Here is an 8,431-nt window from a genome sequence, read left to right as displayed (position 1 = left end):
AATAATTTCCAAGTTTACATAGACTGGTTGGTTTGCGTATAATATGTTGCCGAATTAGAATTGCCTTGTTAAGCAGGGGAAACATTAGAAGGTACGTTTTATACTCTACAAGATCATTTGCGGCCAAACTTTACTGTAGTTTCATTGCTAAGACTCTCTGCGTCACCTTGCATAAGGGAAAAGAAAACCTTAAATAGTAAAAAAAATCAAGTATGAATGCGTTTTAGGCCTAAACAACTTGGCCTACACAAGAGATGAATCTATCTCATCATGAGCTATCCATCAACATTTGAAACGAAATTTACTTCCCAGCAGTAAATAAGGCTCCTTGTTAAAAGTTTGACCTCTATTATGAGAGGCTATAATGTAGTAAAAAAACAAAACACTGAATAGAGATCAATGTACAGCCGAAACGTTCAAAAAGATCAGGCTGAATGCCTTGATTAAGCATCCAAAGGCTACAAACTGAAAATGAAATCATGAATAATGAAGAATCCAGACCATGTTGCAGTAATAATGAGGACCAACTCTCTGATTATATATCCCTGCAAGCACATTCTGATTAGAAGATTGTGGTAGGTTTTTAATAGATCAATATAAGGCCTGGTGCAGTGGTGAGAGCTGTCTCACTGAGTCACCTTGTCGTGGGTTCGAAGCAGCCTCTCCGCAGATTTTGCGGGGGAAAGGGTTGCCTCGGTTTTTCCCTTCCCCAGACCCCACTCATGTGAGAGCCTCTGGCACTGGGTCTGACCCTTTAATATAACTTTGTTGGAAAGTAAAATATGAACCAGGTTTAGGGTCTGGGCCAACCTCGTTGCTAAATGAACATAATATTGCTTTTCTTCTTAACTATTTGGAAATATCAAAAGCACCGAAGCTGGCATAAGAAACAGCAAGAACGAAAGGTAACACTTAATCTATTTCACATAAATTTTAATCTGACAAAGAAAGGAGAAGACAATAAATGATACTGGGTACATGAAACCTCAATTATGCCCAACTGGATGTATGAGATGCTGAAATCATTTGAGAGGTATGTAACCTTTGCCTATGCAATATCATAAACATATGTTTATAGAGGAAAATAATAGCAGTGGTGTAGTTGATATTCGTACAATGTAGTTATTTATCTTATTACTGAGCTGAACCGGTAAAATCATGCCAAAGAGTGCCTATGTTTTTGAAGTTTTTTTTTATTAAAAAAATGAGATAATTACTTCCTTATTTAGTTAGGCTTACTTGCTTAAGTAGTCAAGCCGAAGGCTTTTAACGGAAAGCTTGAGCATAGCACGGGCATACAAATATAAAGATAAGATACCAGGAAAAATAAAGGCAATTATTTTTATTCATAGAACTGCTTTATTACCTCTGGAAACAGGCATTGTGTAACTCGTTTGGACTCAAATATTATATTCTTGCTAACACACTATTCTGAGATCCATATTATTCAAAATAAGTATGATTTCTGTTTTGACTTTGAGACCAAACAAACCACATATAAGGATAGGAGCACCGTGTTGTAGCAAGCACTAGTTGTGGCCAACTGTGCATGAGAGCATTCAAATCATCAAGTCTCAGTGGCCTCTATTTTATTCCCATAATTAAACACATACATGATTTGAAGGGCATTATTTTGAAAATTAATATTTGTAGTAATAGAAAGATAGGTAACCTATGAAGTATTGCTGTTTAATGGAACTAACTGTAACAAATCAGTGCACATGCTGATTCAAAAGAGAGGTGTGTTTGCATACCAAAAGCACACACCAAGAGATGACCATGAAATGAAGTACCTAAAAGCAGTGGGTGTTCATCAGGATGGCAAAACAAAAGTTGCTGAACTGATTAGTCCTCTTCACATGAAAAAACCCAATACAGAAAGGTGTGCTAAGAAGACTGACCTGTAACAAATCAGTGCACATGGTGATTTAAAAGGGAGCTGTGTTTGCATAGTAAGGCCAGGAAACGATGAGGAACCTGCAGAGTGTCGTCGGTCGATTGAATCTAAAGCATGAAAAAAGCACAGTAAGACATTTTTATAATCAGATACGGCATGAATATACACCTTGAAATCTGCATGGAGGAATTTAATATCATAATACACAAATATTGATGGAGCGAACACAAGAATTTTTTTTAATGATTGGTTAATGGTGTCTACCTCATATGTATCAATGCATGTGTAGCAGAACTTTAGCCAAATTGACAGAGAAGAATCTATAAACTATGGAGTATACCTCATATGTATCAACAAAACTAAACCATGTTCATCAGAATTCACGAAGGCTGTAAACAATATGCTATACCAGTTTCAGTTTGATTTTTCAGTAAGAAAATTACAGAAAATACTTAGCACAAGGACATCAAATTAGGTTGGTGGTAAAGGAAAGAGCACCTCTCATTCTTGAAAGCAAAATTGAACTTGCTAATTATCAATCTCTCTTAAACCAATATCAAGGAAGACATGCAATCCAGGGAAGGAGGTGGATCTTAGGTTTTTGTTCACTGAATCAGCCTTTTTTTTTGCCAAAACAAATCTTCAGAACTCGGTGACAACCAGCAGGAAAGAAAGGGGTAATAGGATGCTAAACGGGCCATATTAAATGAATATGTCAAAGTGAATATAGAGTTGCCGTAACCTTGCATGGGGAGCTGCCGTAACCTTGCATAGGCAATGTCATAAACACATGGCATGGAAGAATACAAGCCAAATCTGATTATCCAGCAATAGACCATGCTTGAATCATAATAGATGCCTGGTACATCAAGGGCCAAAGGATGGTACGGACCCCCACTTCAGCCCCCACTCAGCACTGATCCCATCCATCATCACACCGCGCACCAGTTTCAATTTGATTATTCAATATTTCAATACGAAAATTACCGCTCTGATTATTGAAAGCAAAACAGAATGGTAATTACCAATATCTCCTAGACCACTATCAAGATATGGAATCTGGGAAAAGAATTCTTGAGAACTGTGTCACAACCTGCAGGAAGTAAAGGGGTAATAGAACATCCGATGCAGGGGCAAAGCGAGAAGGAAATCAGGTGCGAGGGCGAAGGCCTGACCTAGATCCGCGCCGCCGCCTGGTGCAGGGGCCACCCGTGCAGGCCGAAACGGTGGAGGTCGCCGGTGCTGAGGCTGCGGAGCCGCCGGGGGACGGTTGCATAAGCCGACGCGAACAGCGCCGCCGTTGGTGGGGCTTCCACGTCGGGCACCCCGCATCGGTGCGCCGCCCGAGCAGGGGTTCGCCCAGCAAACCGAGGCCGCCGACGCCGCGCCGGGACCGGCGTGGTGGTCCGCGGCCAGGGGCAGGCATGGCGGCCAGCGGAGACAGCGAGCTCTGACCGCCGTCTGCGGAGGAGCTGATGGGGGCGGCGGGGAAGAGGTAAGGTGCGAGGCAGCACGGAGTGGCGGACCCATGACTGGAGCGGAGAAGGCGGGGTTAGGGATCGGGCGAAGGAAACGACGACGGTCATGAGGTGGACGCGGGCACACGTGCGAGGCCGTGGAAGGATAAGGCCGGTGAGCAGGAACAGTAAAGCAGTAGCAAGTGGAGAACCGTTGGATGACCGGATCCGACGGCCAAGGCTGGGACATGGCACTGTAGGACTGTGATGTCTCAAAAACTAAAGATAATATATAATAATAATAATAAAGATTTGATATTATTATATTAATTAATTAATATATATATATATTATAATAAATAATAATAATATAATATAATATATGTATTTGATATATATATAATATTTAATTTGATTTGATATATATATATATATATATATATATATATATTATATATTATGATATGATATGATATGATATGATGATATGATACGATATGATGATAAGCCCATACATATTCCCCGGGCCTGGTTAACTTACAGCGCGTTTGGTTAGCAGCACCGATCGGTCACAGAATAATCCGAGCCTACATTACTGTTTTTGTTTAAGTCATGGAATAATATATAGTTGGACTTGTTTGGAACCTAGGAATTTCACAAGGGTTTGCAAAGAAATTTCATAAAATAAGTTTAATTTCATAAAAAGTTAATCACAGGCCAACCTGCACAACTGTTTGACTCTGTGAAAATTCGTCGGACCAACTTCTGCGGAATCAGTCTATGCTAGATGGGGCCAGCTGTTAAACCAAACACGCTGTAAATTCACAGGACGAAGATGCTGAATGCAATTGGGTCAACATACATGGATGCAAGGCCAAAGCTCTATCAAACTGAAGTCGTCATAAATTCACAATAGAGATCATCGGCTGAAACAGAAACAGAAACAGAAACAGAAACAAAAAACAATAAAACAGGGAGAGACAGAGACGATTGACCACACCATGATGAACAGTACATGGAGTGGGGTGCCTACTATGTTTAGTTCCCACATTGAAATTTTTAGATGTCACATCGGATGTTTCAGGGATATTGGATGGGGTTTTCGGATACTAATAAAAAAAACTAATTACATAACTCGTCTGAAAACTACGAGACGAATTTATTAAGCCTAATTAAGCCATCATCAGCGCATGCGAGTTACTGTAGTACTTATGGCTAATCATGGACTAATTAGTCTTAAAACATTCGTCTCACGATTTCCAATCAAACTGTGCAATTAGTTTTTTTTTCGTCTATATTTAATACTCCATGTATGTGCAGCAAGATTCAATGTGATAATTTGGAGTGAAAATTTTTTGGAACTAAACGTCTGTCACCTGCTGGGACCCCGCAGCAGTGCAGTACCTAGTACGCGTAGGCGCCACCCAGGGTCGGTCCTGAGTTTTTAGGGGCCCAGGGCGAAACAAAAATTTGGGGCCCTTATATATACATGAATAACGAAACTTTTAGCGTGTTCGAGAAAAAAAACACATGAATGATGAAATGTTACTGATAAACACTTAAATACATAGCAAAAGTAATACATAAAAAACAACTCAGATATATTAAGTTACATTAAAAATTTCTTCTGACCAAAGGCGAAGCTCCTCTTTGTCAAGGTCCGCCGACCCTGATAAATTTTGCTAAATTCACTAGAAAATTATTGTTTTGTGTTGTTGATAACACTGATGAACCCAGTTTGTAATGTTGAAAACCTCATTCTTCATGACACTAATGACACCATTTAACTTGCTCGAGATGTTGTATAGTTCTTTTCTCACTACCGGAGGCATATTTTCTTGATGACATGATACCATTAAACTTTAAAGAAACAATTAGTTCAAAAAATTAACATGGATCCAATCCAATCAAATTCAATTCCAAGCACGCCAGCATGGGATTCTCCACGGATACCGGATACACACTAATATAAAATCAAGGACGTTGGGGGTGGTTTTGGCCTTTTGGGGACTTTGGACATTGGTACCAAGTTCATACGGAGATACGTATGCCTTGTTGGAGTCTAGAGACTTCGGCTCGTTGATTCTCTGACTCCGAGTTGGCCGCCCGCCGAGGCGCCGCCGTTGAGTTGGGTGATCACATCGCGCGGTTGTTGTGTCGTGTAATCGTGTTCGGGAATTTGCCGATTTGGTTCCTAGATAAAGGAGTCGCAACTCACTTGTGTTTCAACAGCGTTGCTCGCGTGGACAGGCCTCGAGGAGTCGCAATCATAGTCTCGCAGAATCGACAAATCACGAACGTCGATCACTCTTCTAGCTACTAGGCTGCAGTGGGCCTTAACGAACCAACCAAGCCATATACTAATATAGCTACATACTGAGTGTATATCTAGGGTGGGGCCCCATGGGATTGGGGGCCTAGGGCGGCCACCCCGCTTGCCCGCCCTCAGGGCCAGCCGTGGCGCCACCGCTAAGCTCGCTGTTTCGACTTTGGAGTCGAGCTGCTTCGGCGTACGCGCGCAGAGGGAGGAGCTCGCAACGACGACCTCGGCCCTATGCAATGGCGGGGCACAGCGGATGGTAGGTAGAGCTACGGGTATCTACGATGGCAAGTCAACGGAGGAAGAGGCCAAGAAGCCCGGCTCTGCTCTATTTCAGTTGACAACTTGACAATATAAACATGGGTAACATTGGCCGGGCACAATATATTGGGAGCTTAGAGTTTCCAATAATTATTGGACGTCCCAGCCTAAACCTATGTTTTCTGATTCCACCAAACCAGCTCCCCACCCAACCAGCCATTGCCAGCCTGCCTGCCCACCAGCCCACCCACCGGCCCACCAGGCCCAATCTTTCCGGGCCCTATATATTCTCCTAAACCCTAATTCCCACCCGTCTGGCAGCCCCCCTGACCAGATCCAGATCGAATCATTCCTGGCGGCGACGTCCATCCCTACTCCTCCCATGACCGACGACGGCACGGCTCTGGCCCTCCCCGACCGGCGATGACATGGCCCCGCCCCTCTGTGAGCAACGATTGCGTGCCCCTGCATCCTCCTCGACCGGCGATGGCGTGACCAGGGCCTCCCCGAGCAGTGGCAGCGTGCCCTTGCGCCCTCCTCGATCGATGGCGGAATGACCAGGGCCTCCCCGAGTAGTGGCGGCACGGCCCCTCCCCTCCCCCACCAGCAGCGGCGGCGGAGGCCCACCCCTCCCATGACCGGCGACGGCGTGGCCCCGCGTCCTCCCCAAGCAGTGGCTGCGCGCCCCTGCACCCTCCTCGATAGGCGGTGGCACGACCAGGGCCTCCTCGAGCAGCGGCTGCGTGCCCTTGTGCCCTCCTCGACCAGCGGCGGCGCGACCAGGGCCTCCCCAAGCAGTGGCGGCGCGGCCCCTCCCCTCGCCCACCACCAGCGGCGGCGGAGGGCCCTTCCCCCACCCCCACCAGCGGCAAGGTGTCCCATGGTGAATTGCATGTCTGCATCAACCTTGGCACGAGAGACATCATAGGTATGGTTTCTGTGCAATTGATTTTGGATTTTTATGCTTAGTGGGTTCTATGCTTAATGAATTAGGCTTTACACATTCAGATCCATTCCTGCGTGGACGCCCTGACCCCTCACAGACCCCTCCCCCACCACCAGCAGTGGTAGCGGTGGCCCCTTCCCCCACGTGTGCTGGGAAGGCGAGTCCCTAGAGCCCGAGCACCGAAGGCCGGGTAGATCTCCACTGGTGTGGCCTGGTCGAGTGGTGGCGGTCTGCTGCATGACACAGTCACGGCGGCGACGCTGGTGCGAAGCAGCGGTGGCAGTTGGTGGCGTGTAGTCCACGACGGCGGCGCTGGTGCGAATCAGCGGTGGCGGTTGGTGGCGTGGAAAACAACAACGACGCAGCACGACACGGCCAAGGATTTGCATATTGTTTCCTGTTTTTTGTGTTCTTATGCTTGTGTGCATAAGTTTCTATGCATGGCTAAACTCTAATGCATCCTATACATTGTTACAACAAATTTGTATACATTGTTGCAACAGTTATCTGTGCTGCAACTTCCTTCGATTTTTATGCATTGTTGGAGCGCAATACTATACATTGTTGGAGCAGTTCTATGCTGTTTTTATGCAGCAACAAATTTACTTTTTATTCATCGAACTATTAATTTCTATGCAATGTTGGCACCAAAAACGTTTAAGCGCATCTTGACTACTGATTCTATGAATCCAATTGTCCATCATGTGCTATTTTTTAAATTTCAAATTTTCGAGAAGATGAGATCGTCTCCATGTTTACGTGTACGGTCCCCATGTTATAGGTATTGTTCCCATGTCAATTATACATCCTCATATTGGGAAGCATGATGTTGGTGGAGGCAACCACAGTTGTGTCAAGCGGAATGTCCATCCCGTGAAGAGGTTTTTACGCAGCAACAAAATTAATTTTTATTCATTCAACCACTAATTTATATGCAAAGTGGCACAAAAACCTTTATGCGCATCTTGACCATTGATTCTATGCACCCAATCGGCCATCACAGTGGGAAACATGTTGTGAGATGGGACCATTATGGATAGTCTACCCTAGTTGGTAGTGTTTTATTTGTTTGTATGCATTGTTTCTCTATTAAATAAATATCCACGTAGAGGAAAGCACGGTGTGGGTGGCGTCGTTACAATGTTCGTTTATAATAATACCCTAGTGGGAAGGGTTTCGTGGGTTTCTAAGTATTGTTCCTCTATTAAATAATTATCATATAGTGAAATGTCCATCTCGTGGAGAGTTTTTTTTATGCGGTAACAAAATCATTTTTTATTCATCAAACTGTAGCTACCTGGTTGCACCAAACCATCCTCCCACCAGCCCAACCGAACCAGCCCACCGGCCCACCAGGCCCACCCACTAGCCCACCAATCCAACCTTCCTAGGACCTATATATTTCACCAAACCCTAATCGCCACCCATCCACTCCTGGCCGCCACACCCTGTTGCACGACGGATGGGACGGCAACAGCGTCGCCCCATGCCCTCCCTGAGGAGCGTCGGCGTGGCACTGCCCCTCCTCGCCTGGTGAAAGGTCCTAATGG

At 44.9% G+C, this 8,431-nt stretch overlaps 1 long non-coding RNA gene across 5 annotated transcripts; it reads right to left on the bottom strand.

Annotated features, from left to right (window-relative positions):
- Window positions 1-367: 367 nt before the first annotated feature.
- On the bottom strand, window positions 368-3,471 carry LOC136512776 (uncharacterized). 5 transcript variants are annotated; one of them, XR_010773207.1, is made up of 4 exons: window positions 2,640-3,471; window positions 1,902-2,004; window positions 639-1,793; window positions 368-545 (listed from the first exon to the last, which is right to left on the bottom strand). It is a non-coding gene; the product is annotated as an uncharacterized lncRNA (long non-coding RNA). The 5 variants fall into 5 exon arrangements; XR_010773204.1 differs by having other exon boundaries at window positions 639-2,813; window positions 2,923-2,990; window positions 3,073-3,471; XR_010773206.1 differs by having other exon boundaries at window positions 1,902-3,471.
- Window positions 3,472-8,431: the final 4,960 nt, after the last annotated feature.

Source organism: Miscanthus floridulus, chromosome 16, assembly GCF_019320115.1.
Source record: "Miscanthus floridulus cultivar M001 chromosome 16, ASM1932011v1, whole genome shotgun sequence".
In the NCBI taxonomy this organism is placed as follows: domain Eukaryota; kingdom Viridiplantae; phylum Streptophyta; class Magnoliopsida; order Poales; family Poaceae; genus Miscanthus; species Miscanthus floridulus.
The sequence above is the reverse complement of the archived record's forward strand: the minus strand, read 5'-3'. Positions and strand labels throughout refer to the sequence as shown.